At 36.9% G+C, this 14144-nt stretch overlaps 1 non-coding gene across 1 annotated transcript; it reads right to left on the bottom strand.

The window, feature by feature from the left end:
- Positions 1-230: 230 nt before the first annotated feature.
- LOC125688503 (U6 spliceosomal RNA) lies at positions 231-333 on the bottom strand. The gene has a single exon (XR_007374761.1). It is a non-coding gene; the product is annotated as a U6 spliceosomal RNA (small nuclear RNA).
- Positions 334-14144: the final 13811 nt, after the last annotated feature.

The following is a 14144-nucleotide window of genomic DNA, read 5'->3' as shown; positions in this document are numbered from 1 at the left end:
GTGCCATCTGCAACTGAGGGTGCATTCAATCCCCTTTTCCAGGTCATCAATACATGTATTGCACAGGACAGACCCCAGTACCAACCTCTGGGGAGCACCACTCATGACTGGTCATCAGCTGTATCTAAATCTGCTCACCACTGCTCTCTGGACCCAGCCCTCCAGACAGTTCTTTATGAGCAAAGAGTGTATCTGTCCAAGCCACAAGCTGCCAGCTTCTCCAGTAGAAGGAAAATATGGAATGCTTCGCAAATTTGTATGTCATCCTTGTGCATGGGGCACACTAATCTTCCCTGTATTGTTCCAATTTTAGTATATGTGCTGCTGAAGCAAAAACAGTCTGGAGCATCTCACTTAAGAGGAAACTGAGGGACTGAGGAACTGGTCCATCAGAAGAGGAAACGTCTGAGAGGTGATCTCATAGCTTCGTAAATACCTAAGGTGTGGGAGTCAAATTTATGTGTTGGACTGTTTTCTGTGGTGTGCAGCAATAGAACAAGGGGCAGTGGTAAGAAACTGGAACGCAGGAAGTTCCACACTATCACAAGAAAAACTTTACTGTGAGATTGATGATGCTTTGGAGTAGGCTGCCCAGAGAGGTTGTGGAGTGCTTTTCTTTGAAGATATTCAAGACTGATCTGTACGCCTTCATTTGCCATGTGCAGTAGGAAACCTGCTTTAGCAGGCAGTTGGACTCTGTTCTCTAGAGTTGGACTGTTCTCTAGAGATCCCTTCCAACCTCTAGAATTCTATGATTCTGTGATCCATGTGCATTCTCTATCTTGTTTTGCTGCTTGTAATTCAGCTAAGCCCTTCAAAGCATCTTTAACTTTTTATACTAAAGCAGTCTTAATGACATGGTAGGTTTTAATTCAAACATTAAAGCATGCAAGTAACTGTAGAACATGTTATCATTTCCATAATTAAGTTTGCTTTCATGAATATTCTTAGAAATATTCTTATACCAACTAACCTACTGTAGAGGCAAAAAAGCCTAATTATGTCATCTGTGGATCATAATAATTTGGCCTGGTGCATACAGAATGTTCTGCCCACATGAAACTGATAACAGGGTTTCTAAGTTGGTATACAATGATAAATATTAATGTTAAATCTGAACCATTTGATATTATTTTCTCTGTAATCACATTTCATTTCTGTATTTTCCTTTCTTAGTATTTTCCTGTAAAAAACACTTTTTATTAAACCCTACGTATATCTTAAATTAAAGTGAACTTCAAGTGTGTCACTTTGAAGTCCAATTACAATTAACTTTACTAAAACAAACAAAATTATTACATATTTTTAGTATAAAATAAATAATTTCTCCAATGTTTTTCTCTGTTTATAGCGATATTATCGCTATATAATATAGTGATATTATACAGATCATATCACTATTATATGCATCTTGTATACTTAAGACATTTTGACTTATCAAACTCAGATAAACATTTGGAAATACAAGTGGTTTTTTTTTTCTTTTTTTTTCCCCCCTGTTGTTTATTTCTTTATGTTTGTCTTTGATTCCGCTATTAATTACCATAGGAGAACAAAGGAAACCAGATTGCTCTATCTATGGCTATCAAACAAGTAGCTTACTGTGTCCATGCACTGTGTATTGGAGATTTCAAAATAAAAAGATGAGAAAAAACAGAGAGTTTAGTTAGCAAATGGTATATAGAATCATAGAATCATAGAAGCATTGAGTTGGAAAAGACCTCTGAAATCATCTAGTTTGACTGTCAGCCCATCACCACCATGCCCACTAGCTACGTCCCTAAGTGCCATATCTATACATTTCTACAACACCTCCAGCAACAGTAACTCCATAACTTGCCTTGGCAGCCTGTTCCCCAAAACTGGATTACTCTTTTGGGGAATAAATTTTTCCTAATATCCAACCTGGCCAAATACTACTTTTGTGAGGCACATCACAGACTGCAGTACAATATATTTTTCTAAATAAAGCACTCTCTTACTTTCCAGTCAACTCTGCAATTTTATTGCTGAGCACAGTACCATATGATATGGGTTATCCCTTTGGTCAGTTTTGGTTAGTTGTTCTGCCAGCTCCTTGTGCACCACTAGCCCAAGTCAGCTTGAGAAGATGAAAAGGCATTGACTTACATAAGCATTGCTCAGCAACAACTAAACCATTAGTGTGATATCAACACTACTTTTTTCTTGTAAATCTAAAACGTGGTATCATACCAGCCACTATGAAAAAAATTATCTCAGTAAAAATCAGAACAACATCCATTCCCTTATTCCATACCACGTGCATCATGCTCAGGCCCCACACTTTCCTATACATACCAGTTAATTACCACCTTTCCTATCTTTTGATACAAAAACACAGGTATCATTTTCTCTTTGGGTCATCCCAAAGAGAATGATGATTTTTTTAGTCCATGACTCTGATCTTCATCTGTCATAGCAGTCCTTCAAGACAGGAAAAGGCTGCATTATGATGGATCGTTGCATGATAAATCTAGTTCTGATTCCACCACCATTGTGCTGTGCTTGCTTCCATCAGAATTCATTCTTCATTCATCTGGGTGAATCTAAATGTAAGTCCGTTGATATGACATATACAAACCATACTAATGATGATGCATTATATAGCAAATAACTTCATACAGTTCAAATAATTGTTTATTCTCAACTAATTTCAAATTGCCTTGAGGTACATATTGAACTTATCCATTCTTCTGCATTGCGCACCAAGTGCATACAGGACCTTGAATGAAAGCAATCCCACTGATAGGCTTGCCTTTTTCTGAGTCTCTGCAACTTGTTGAGTAGTAGTATATACATCAGCCTGTCACCTTTGACTCCCAGAATGACAGGACCCGTCAGTGAACAAGGCATGTTGCTTCTCATTCTCAGTTTATTATACAGTGGGGACTCTTCAGCATGCATCACTTCTTCATCTGGCAGTATTCCAAGATCTTTGCCTTCAGGTCGTTCCATAATCACTTCTGAGATTCCTGGATGATTGGGATTTCTTGCTACAGCTTGCTGTGTGATCAGTGTGATCCATTTAATCCATTTACCCCACATAGTATCACATTCATGATACGTGGAAGGGCCGTCTCTTTGAACATCCAGCCCAGCATAGGCAGCTGGGTGCCAAAAGGAGCTGTGCTTTATTAAACTTCTGAAGCAGCTCAGACCTCTTTCCATGCTTTTTCATTTGAAGTATAGCAGCCATCTTCTGTATCCTCATCTTCAAAATCCTAGGGGTTAACCTCAACTTTCTTCTGGAGCTTTCTGCCAGAAGCTCCAAATGGGGCCATTTTCCCTTCTACTTTTGTTCTGCTTGGACTGGTCCAAGAGCTACTTCATCAATGCTTAGACTAAAATATCTCCTTCAAGGTGAGAATGCAATGTGTAATTTCAATTGCTGATTTTTAAATTATTCTTTTTAAAATTTTTAATGCACCTTACCCCTTAAAAAAAAAAAAAAAGCATAATTCACTGAGCTTACTGAAAATGAAAGAATTTTACTTTTGTCTCACCTTTTTTTTTTTTTTTTTTTTTTAAGTCCTTTTAATAAGTGATCATTCTGTTATTAGTTGTACAGAAAGTCAACCAAACAAGTGAATTGTATGGATCATCTTCTCAGGCCAATCCAGACCAACATGAAAAAGCATGATAATGGTATAAAGTTACAGTTCTTATTTTTCCTCATTTTAAAAAACACATGTGATTTGAAGTTAGTGGGGTACTTTTGTGAATTTTGTTTGGGTGTATTTTCACAAAGAAAGAGTGCACTGACCACATGGAGCAGCAACATTTTGTGACATTTGGAGATGCTGCACTAGGCGAGCTTATTTCAGCTGGTCACTGACTCATAGAGGCCACATAATCGTTTATTGTTAGTGTGGTGCTACAGGGGAAGCCTTTGGTATAGTGCTTGATGTCTTTTGATTGGAGCAAGGGGCCTGCCTGCTCATCTCTGACAGATCTCCTCCTACTGCTGTCTGCAAGCTGTATAGCACACAGGCAATGGGCTCTGTCTGTTTGGCAGTAAACATCCTGGCCCTGGGAGATCTCCAATTCTGGAACAATGGGGCTGTGTTGCTTGGCCTTTCTGTGTAGGAGACTGGTTAATTCACTGCTTCAAATGACTGTATAATAAAGTTTTATGTCCAAACTCTGGATAACAACCTTAAATGCTGTCAGTAACAGCATGTTTTGGCTGTTTTCTATTTGAAGAAAGCTTTCCCTCCAGTAGGAAGTTTAAAAAGAAAAAGAAAAAAAAAAAAAAGGAAAAAAAACTTTATGTTCTATTATAATATGACCTATGGAATTTGTGCCTTGTATTGTAAATTCTTTGGAAGAGGAATCACATCTTAATCCTAGTGCTTTGAAGAGTATATTTTCATTATTCATCCAAATATAAAGAACAGTGCAGAAATAAATGTTTTGACAAGCCCCAGAAAGTCACAGGTATTTACTGTACAGCAAACAGACACATTCTGGGATTATGCTGACAGAGCAGAGATTGTTTTGGAAATAAATTTTATTCTGAGATTTCTGGTTGAACAGACAGGGAAGAAATGATTGTAAAAAAGTGTAGCTTTTTGATAGAACACCCATGCAAAATTTTTTTCAATCTCGCTGGAAATTGAGGAAGATCACTTAAATTTGAAAAGGCTTAATTAATACAGATTTAGGCAAGAAATACATATTTCAAGACCACTACAAAAAATAAGTACTTTGGAAAAGAACATACCAGTATGGTCATAGCCAATGCTATACCAATCTACAGCAATGGTGGAAGAGAAGACCCAGGAAACCACAGATTTGTTAGTTTAAGCACAATCTCAGGACAAGTTATGGAGAAGATTGTCCTGGGGGATGTTGAAAGGCAGTAAAAGAACAACGCTGTGATCAGGCATGGTCAACATGGGTTCATCAAAGTGAAGTCCTGCCTAAGTAATCTGATCTCCGGAATAAGATCATTAGCTTTGTGGGTGAAGGGAATGTGGTGGATATAATCATCCTATATTTTAGAAAGGTCTTTGATAAACATCTCTCACAGCATCTTTCTGGGCAAATTCTCCAACAAACAGGTGAGACAATCAGTTTCATGCTATGCTAGCCAATGAACTGGTTTGATGATAGTACTCAAAAAATTGTAGCAAGTGGAGCTATATCAGGCTGGTGGCCAGTCACTACCAGTGTTTCTCAGTTCTCAATTCTTGGGCCAATCCTGTTAAATATTATTATCAATGATCTGGATTCAGGAGTGGAACGAATCCACAGATTTGCTAATCATACTGATCTATGAGATGCTGTTGGCTACTGAAAGGATGAGAGGCTTTGAAGAGAGATATAGATAGGTTTTAGCACTGGACAACTGTCAGCAGTGTGAAGTTCAGCAAAAGAAAGTAATGGGTTCTGCACCTGAGATGGAGTAATACCAGAGGTACAGACTGGGAGATGAGTGGCTGGAAAGTAGCTCAGCAGAAAGGCATATGGGATTGCAGGTGACAGCAGGCTCAGTGTGAGCCAGCAGTGTGCCCGGGCAGCCAAGAGGCAAATCATGTACTGGAGTGCATGAAACAGAGTGCAGCTGATCAAAAGAGGTGATTTCCCTGTTGATGCAGCCTTACCTTGAATATGGTGTGCAGTTCTGAGTTCCAAAGCATGAAAAGGATGTCAAGCTACTTTAGTGCACACAATGGGCAACAGAACTGGTAAAAGGAAGGCATATTCTATAAGGAAAGTCTGAAGAGACTTGGTTTGTTTAGGCTGGAGAAAAGGAGCCCAAGAGGTGATCTCATTGCTCTCTACAAATTCCTGAGGAGGAGAAGTGTACAGGAGGGGCTGAGCTCCTTTCCCTGGTAATAATGACAGGACATATTAAAACTACTGCACCAGGAAAGGTTCAGAGAGGGCATTAGTCTGAATTTCTTTACTTTGAGGGTGCTCAGAAATTGAAGCGGGCTTCTTAATGAGGTGGTTGATGTCTCATGCTTGTCAGCATTCAAGAAGCATTTGAATAATATCCTTAATAATCTGCTTTAACTATTCATTAGCCCTGAAGTGGTCAGGCAATTGAACTCAATAATCTTTTAAGACCCCTTCTAAATTTTTCTGGGTTGTTTTTTTTTTTTTTTTTTTTTTTTCAGTTCTGTTCCATTCCATTGTATTGTAGTTTTCAACAATTCAGTGGAAATTCCTTTAAAAATTATCAGATAATCAGAAGTAAATATCTTTGGAAAAAATTATTGAAATGTTAACTATAGTAAATGCTATGTCATGGCAAATAATAGATCTAAACCTCCCTGAAACTCCCTATCAACATCCTAGAAAACCATATGCTGAGAAACATTTATTTGAACTTATAAAATTAAAAGAATATGATAGTGTCCTGGGCAACCTGATGTAGTGTGTGGCAACCCTGCTCATGGCAAGGAGGTTGGAACTGGATGATTTTTAAGGTCCTTTCCAACTCAAGCCATTCGGTGCTTCTATGAAATTTCTAAAATACCAGAAAAATAGGTTTCCTAGACTATTAAAACTGATACCGTCTTACCAAAGTTAACAAACATCTACCAGTGGTGCACTTTCCTTACGTTTATAAATCCTGATATTATGTCTAAATTATTTATTAGACAAGAGAAGAGCTTAAATGAGAAAGCACTTTTGAGAAGGTATCACTATTTCTTTCAAAATATAGACTAGCAGTTAAACCCCTAAGGTGAGATTTAGAGCAGCCATATTTCCTACATTTAATTATCTCATAGCATATCTTCATTTTTAGGAGTTACTAAGTCAGTTGTTTTAAAGAAAGCATTGATGTAGGCTACAAGTCTGCAAATCTGTTCTTAAGGTGTTTGTAACTGCTGTGCTGGGAATAGAAAATAAAGCTACAGATAGTGCTATACTGCTTATTTCTCCTAAGATCTGAACTGACAATCAATATCTGCAGAGGCTGGCTCTTCTTCATCCCTAATTGTGCCTCTAACAGGAGTCCAGCATATTTCCACTGCCCAGCATGCCCTCCCTTAAGGGAGCAGGTCATCTTTGCTGCTGGAAGTAGTGTAATTGGGGAACTGTCAGTATCACAGGAGAAAAAAAGAGAAAAAAAAGGTAGCAAGACTATCAGCTGTTTCAAGTGCTTTGTGTTTTAATCAGAAAAAGCAAAAGGCATTTTATTGCTTTGTTGGGGGTGAGGGGTATGTGTATGTGTGAGCAGTTTAACGGGTTTTTTTTTGTAGGTTTTTTTCAGGGGAAGGGCTAGATTAAGTACAGCCTGTTCTCTTTCTTCATAGAAATGTCAGAAATGTCACAACTGCATTTGTCATTTTCTTACAGTGTGTCAGCTTCTGCAGGTAACTGCAATATTCTGTTCTTCCCAGAGGAGTGCATGCTACTAGAAGGGCTAGTACAAGATGAAGATTGCTATCCTTTCCCATTTCTTCTCCATTAGTAACATTATAATTGTATTATGTTAATGCATATGTATTTATTAGCATTTTATTAAAATGAGAAGGCTCTTAAGTGTAGCAGGAGGACAGCATACCATACTTCAGGAATTGAAAGATTAAAGACATAACATTTACGTGAAAACAATACAGTGCAGGAGTTAAACTTGTAAAGATGATAGCAGGGAAGAGCCTGGCAACCAAAAGTAGCATTTTATTTTTTTTAATAGCAAAACTAAACATCCATAAAAAGTGGCCTTATAGGGACAAGACACAAGATAGGTGACCTTTTAGCCTCTGAAGCACGAGTCCTACCACTGTATTTTCAAAATTAACCATGGTTGCCTCAAATTTTTATTCTTCTAATTCAGGTTGTTGGTTACCTTATGTTTGGTACATCTCTGGGAGGATAATATGTTGTGTTTAGGTGTTTTCTGGCTGTAGTGCACTAGGTAAGATGTACTTCATAGGAAGGCTGCAGAAAAATATTTATGTGATTGAGTGCCAGACTACGTGTTCCAGAAGAGTAAAGACTCTTTACCATATGCTTTTGTGGCACAGCAAAGAAGTCCGAATCCTTTTGGTTCATTACCCCAGTAAAGTGCAAAGAAATTTCAAAGGGACTGATAGGATCTGTAGTGCAAATGTTTAGTATATTTTGGAGTGAAATAGCTAATAACAGATTGTATCATATTTACTTTTTTTTTTTGTCTGCAGGCATGAATTTACTGTGAGGCTGTAAGATTATTATTTTTTTTTCTGTTAATATGTAGCCTACTACTGTGGTTGAAAAATCTTATTAGTTGTCAAAAAATATTAAAAAAAAAAGGCTCCTCAACTGTGATTTAGGAAATTCAACAAACATCTGCATAGAATAGAAAAAAAAGCAACAAAGTCCAATTTAAGCATTCAGGAAAGGAGAAACCAAAATATATATCTATGTATTGTTTGTATGTATATTTGTTTGACCTCTCTGGATATATACACTTAATTCCATGTGAAAGTTAGAGTACATTTAAAGCACATAAGTTCTCTAGGAGCATGACCCCCAAATAGGTAACTATCATTGTAATTTCATTTTTGGATGAAATTGATAATAAATTGTCTCTGGTATTGGGTTTAATTGTTCAATGCTTATGCAGTACCATTAAGGATTCCTGTGACATGTTCTACTTGATTAGTGCCTAGTGTTGTTATTTATTTATAGGAACATTACCACTAATATGGCTGTAACAGTGATAGAATTCTTACATTAACAATTCTCAGCAGTATGCTTGTGTGCGCATAGGAAGGAGGTAGAATTAAAAATGATTCCAGAAAATTCAGCTGAAAAGTCCTGTTTCAAAATCTTGAAAGAGGAATTTTCTTTCTTACTCTCTTCAAAGGAAAGACTTACTATTCCTTTCAAGCTGTAAGCAACTAAGGTCTTCACCTGATTCACTTATCAAACTAATGGTCCACTTCGAGCTATTTTGCCTCACAGCAGCCCATGGAAATAAAGACTTTTCTGTTTTTATTTATTTAAACGATTGGAAAAGAAAAAATGTGTTATTTTCTCTTTAATGTTTCTTGTTGCTCTTCAAGGCAAGATTCGCACTGACGTGGAGGACAGCTTTAGTGCAAGTTGACCCAAACCACTATTTCTGCTTCATACCACGGGAAAAATGACTAAGAACAAAGATCTGCTTTGAAAAAAAGCAGATAAACTGGGATTTGGAGAAATGATACTTAGGAACTTGTTATTCACATAGTGTTTTAAGAAAATAAGAGAAAAAAAGATTTGATACCTAATGCTGATCAACATGTGTTAAACGTGTTTACCTTTCACAGAACTGTAGTGCTCATAAAGGTATTATAAAGTGGTTGCTGAGGATACAGCTCCAAAACACTTTGCTTATATTGCACTGACCCTGGATTCTTCATAACAGGCTTCAAATTATTCATGCTAATCAACAAAAAACTACAGTAAGATTTTTTTTTTCTTAAATTACTTGGGAATCTATATTCTTTTGACTTGCAGGAATTGGCATTATAAATTATTCTAGTCACCAATAAAAGTTGTAGAACAAACCTCTGTACTAACAATTTATGTGAGTTTAGAAATATTATCAATCTGTTACAGATACACATTGCCATACTCTGTTAACTCGGATGCTCATTCGAAAGAATATAGGATAAAAGCTTCCTTTTAAAATCTGGAATCAAATAAGTAATGGTTTTAGAGTGATTGTAATTTGAGAAATACTTAGTGTTTCTGTGTAATGCTCTTTTAACTGCATGTCTTCCAGTTGCATTTCTTTAATGGTTCTTGATTTTTTTCTTTGTTAAAGGCAATATATTTTATAATTTTTCCAGTTCAAATTAAATATTCTCCTTTAAGTAAAAGAGTAATTGATCAAATAAATCAACATAAAAAGGTTTCTTTGTCATGAATACACAAATTTATCATATAATTTGGTCAGAACTGAACAAAACTAGGTCAGGTGGTGGTTATTACTTTCAGATGAGTGCACAGAAAGCTGTGGAACAAAAATTAGGTTTTAATGAAAAAGTAACTCCACAAGAAGATTTCAGTCTTTATATGTTCAAATTGTATTATAGTGATAAATCTTCTTTTATCTCAAAATAAACGAGGAACATTCAGGAAAATGAAATCTGTAGTATACAAAATAATTGATGCTAGAAGTTGTCAGTGGAGAGGTGACTGACCTCCTCTGTGCTTTGCCTTGCTTAGCAACATTGCTTAGCAACAACAGATTATTAGCACATATCATTAAATAGGAGAGAATCATAGACAACCAAAGGCTAATCATTTTTGCATCGAATGAGAGGTGCATGATCCTTGAAGACTTTGTTCTTTTCATTTTTATCAAGTCACGATTCATCTAGAGTTGTCTTTTATGTTGAATATTTAGCTATTTTAAAAAAATGCATATTTCTGGTTTTGGTTCCTTATGTTTACACATTGTATTAATAAATAATATCTAAACTGTTCTGTGGGGGTTTTTTTTGTGATCATTCCCTCTGTGGCCCTCTACAATTGTTACCTCATGTACCGGGTTAAGTCATACTGGTTTCATTTCAGACTCTAGAATGTCTGAATCAAAAAAAAAATCAATTATATACTTCATTTACTTCATTTCTTATCTGTTCTTGCAAATTTAATGCTAAACATCTCCATACATGCAGGAGGTGCAGAGCTTGTAACAGTTTTTTTGCAATAAAAAAAGGAAATGTTTGCAGTTGTGAAAGGAAAACCTGGTTTCAATGCAACTTGAAGACATCATGAAATTCCTTTTGTTCATAGTTTACCAGGTAAAAACAGCAGGCCAAAAATGTTGTATAGGATTTTCCTGAGTGGCCTTGAACTGCTGATATGAAATAGTGTTCTGAGTGCAAGTAGAGCTATGTCACTCAGCTCCATCAGTGTCCATGACAGGCTAGAATGTACTCAGTCCAGGGAGAGGCTATCAGCTAACCTTGAAAGTGTTCGCTCTGCTCCCTGCTGCACAGTCTAACAGGATTTCTCTTCTACCATATATAACTTTTCTGAAGAGTAGTGACATTTTAACTATTTAGGAAAAAATTGTATCTATCCACCATCTGTCTTTTTGCTTTGTTTCTGTAATAAAATGCACTTTTTGAAACTGAATACAGTGAATTCACTGCTACATGTAATCACAGCTAGTTGCTTTCCAGTGTGAAGAAAAATCCTCTGCTTTGAAAATATGTATCAGTAAATACTAATTCTTCTGCTTTATTCCCAGGGCTCTTTTTCTGTATACTTATTACAGGAAATGGACACACAAGTCATACTGGTATAGTCTACAGTGTGCTAAAATAATTAAAAAATCTCTAATTTTTGAAGAAAGTGAAGAAATGGAATGATCTATTGTGTTTCTCTAGTACATACAAAAAAAATTCTTTATTATTTTCCATAAACACATTTTATTTTCAGGAACAATATTTATGTTATATCTGTATTCAAATATGATGAGTACAATTGAATAAAGATATGAACAACCAAATGATTTTCTATACTACAAGCAAGAAAAAAAGAAGAATTTTTAATGCTTTGTGGCTCTAATATTAAACAGCGGGACAAGTACTAGCAAGGTTTGTATGCTGGAGAACAATCTATTACAACTGGTCTGTTGCAGTTACTAAGTGGTAGCGTTATTGTCCAATAATACAAGAACATGAGTTTCCCAAGACCTGGCTGGAACAGAAAGTTGGCAGCCCTCTAGAGGTCAGGTTATGAATGCTGTTGCTCAACTGGAAGAAGACCTTCCTGCTCAAAGAACCAAGGACTAATGCTCAGCTCATTAACTTCTTCATCTAAATTAGACTGTCCAGTTTCACTCTGTTGACACTGTGGTTTTCTATCACCAGTCAGAGATGTTTGATAGCCATAGCAAATGACTGCACAGACCTTGTAGAATAAAACTTCGAAATCATCATTCTGCTGTTCAGCTGGAACAAAGTAGATAGAGGTTAAATAAAACAAAAGAGAAAGGGGGAAAAAAAAAAAAAGCAATCTATATCACTGCTTGAACTTTTTCATACTTTGTGAGAAATTTGGTGTTTTCAGATGGGATCTTCTCAACACCTCAGTGAACAGGACTTCTCTATGAAGTCTTCCCTCACCCTCTCTCTTGCACAGTCTCTGTCCTATTTGCTGTTACATAAATCCATATGCAATATGGCATGTGTAAGAGAGTAGAATTATGTTGGGCACAGAACTTTAAATTAAATTTGAACATTTTACGTTATTATTTGGCACAGGTAAGATAATTTTTAAATGATATTATTTATGTATTAATGTAGTACTCATTTTCTTTTTCACAGTTCAATTCACAGAAAGACAGAAAGAAGAAAAAACAATAGATAACTACTTGTGTGGTCCAGGATTCTGGAAGGAAAGTAGCCACACTATACTTGATATCTTTATAGCAGGTTGTCCAAATTACTTTTTTTTTTTTTTTTTTTTTTTACCCTCCCATTGCTCTTCTCGTTGATAATAAAGACATTTTTATTTTTTTTCTTTTTCTCTTTATGATACTTAAACAGAGAACATGAAAAGATCCAAGTTGGAGAACATAAACAAGGCTCACGAAGGCATTGCTCTTGTAATATATACTTAAATTTTGTTTATTTGAAACAGCAGTGTGCCATTGTTTCAAAGAAGGCTAACGATGTCCTGGACTTCATTAGGAAAAATGTTGTCAGCAGGTTGAAAGAGGTGATCCTTCCCCTTTACTAATGAGTTCACACTTGGAGCATTACATCCAGCTCTGTGGTCCCCAGTGCAAGAGAGACATGGAGCTACTGGAGAGTCCAGGGAATGGCCAGAAAAATGTTGAAGAGACTGTAGCATCTCTTCTCTGAGGAGAGCCTGAGGGACCTGGCTGGGACTAAGCCCAGCAGAAAGAAGGCTCAGAAAGGATCCTATAAATGGTGTACATTCTTGATGGGAGAAGGTGCAAAAATGTAGCCAGGCTCCTTCCAGTTGTGCCCAGTGACAGGAAAAGAGGCAATAAGCACAAACTAGAACACTAGAGATTCCTTCTGAGTGTTTGGAAGCATTTACTTACTGTGTGGGTGGCCGAGTGTCTCCCTCGAATTTATAGGAGGGAGAGGAGGTTCTTTTATTATCTATATACCCAGCGTGAGATTAAGAAACAATGGTTCAAATGTTGGTCTGACCAGTTTATTACAAATCTTAATTAGGGAAGTGGGGACGGGGAGGATGGGCAGTATTATGAATTAGGGTAATGGGGAAGGGAGGAGGGTGATAGAAAAGATAGGAAAGAAGAAGCAAGTTGTCTTCATAGGAAGCATAACTGATCAAAGAAAGGGAAGCAATTTGCTGAACACCCAGAACACCAATGTAGAGCAGCCTCCAAGCCAGCAGTGTGCAACTGCATGGAGACTGTGCAAGTTGGTCAGACCTACAGGAGGAACCGTTGGACGAGGCTGAGGATTCCTGGATTCATCGACAGAAGCAATTTTGTGAGACAAGGAAACTGTAAGGCAAGATATGCAGTAACTGCTACTGACAAGGTAAATGACACAAAGCCATTACCTGTGGGGACTTCCACTCAGAAGGCTGAAATAACTGCCTTGACAAGGATCTTAAATACATGGACAGATGTTAAATATGCTTTTGGGGTGGTACCCACGCATGGTACCATCTGGAAAGAGCGAGGGTTGCTTACACAAGGAAAACACATTCAGCATGATGTAAATCTACCAAAGAGCAGCATGGCTGTTATACATTGTAAAAGATATCAGAAGAGAGACACTGTAGAGGAAACTGGGAATATGATGGTGGATCAGGTGGCAAAACAGGCAGCTGAAGGAAAAGAAATTGGTGAATTGGCTTCAATTCCAGATGGTAAACTTATAATATCTGAACCTTAGTCACAACCTATAAGGTATTCTAAAGAAGTTAGGAATCTAATTAATGATTTAGAAAGGAAAGAGAGCAAGCTGACAGATGGGTGCATACCCAGACAGACACACTGTTGTGCCCTTTAGTATTTTACAGAATTTGGTTCTAAGGGAACATAATAAAACATAATCCTAGTACCAGGAACAGGGTCCAAGTGGGGTAGAGGGAAAGGGTATGACAGTACCACTTTTTGAAAACACTGAATTCAGATTAGGGAGTAAGACAATAACAGGATAATTATTGTA

The sequence above is a fragment of the Lagopus muta genome, chromosome 1 (genome assembly GCF_023343835.1).
Source record: "Lagopus muta isolate bLagMut1 chromosome 1, bLagMut1 primary, whole genome shotgun sequence".
NCBI classification, from domain to species: Eukaryota; Metazoa; Chordata; class Aves; order Galliformes; family Phasianidae; genus Lagopus; species Lagopus muta.
The sequence above is the reverse complement of the archived record's forward strand: the minus strand, read 5'-3'. Positions and strand labels throughout refer to the sequence as shown.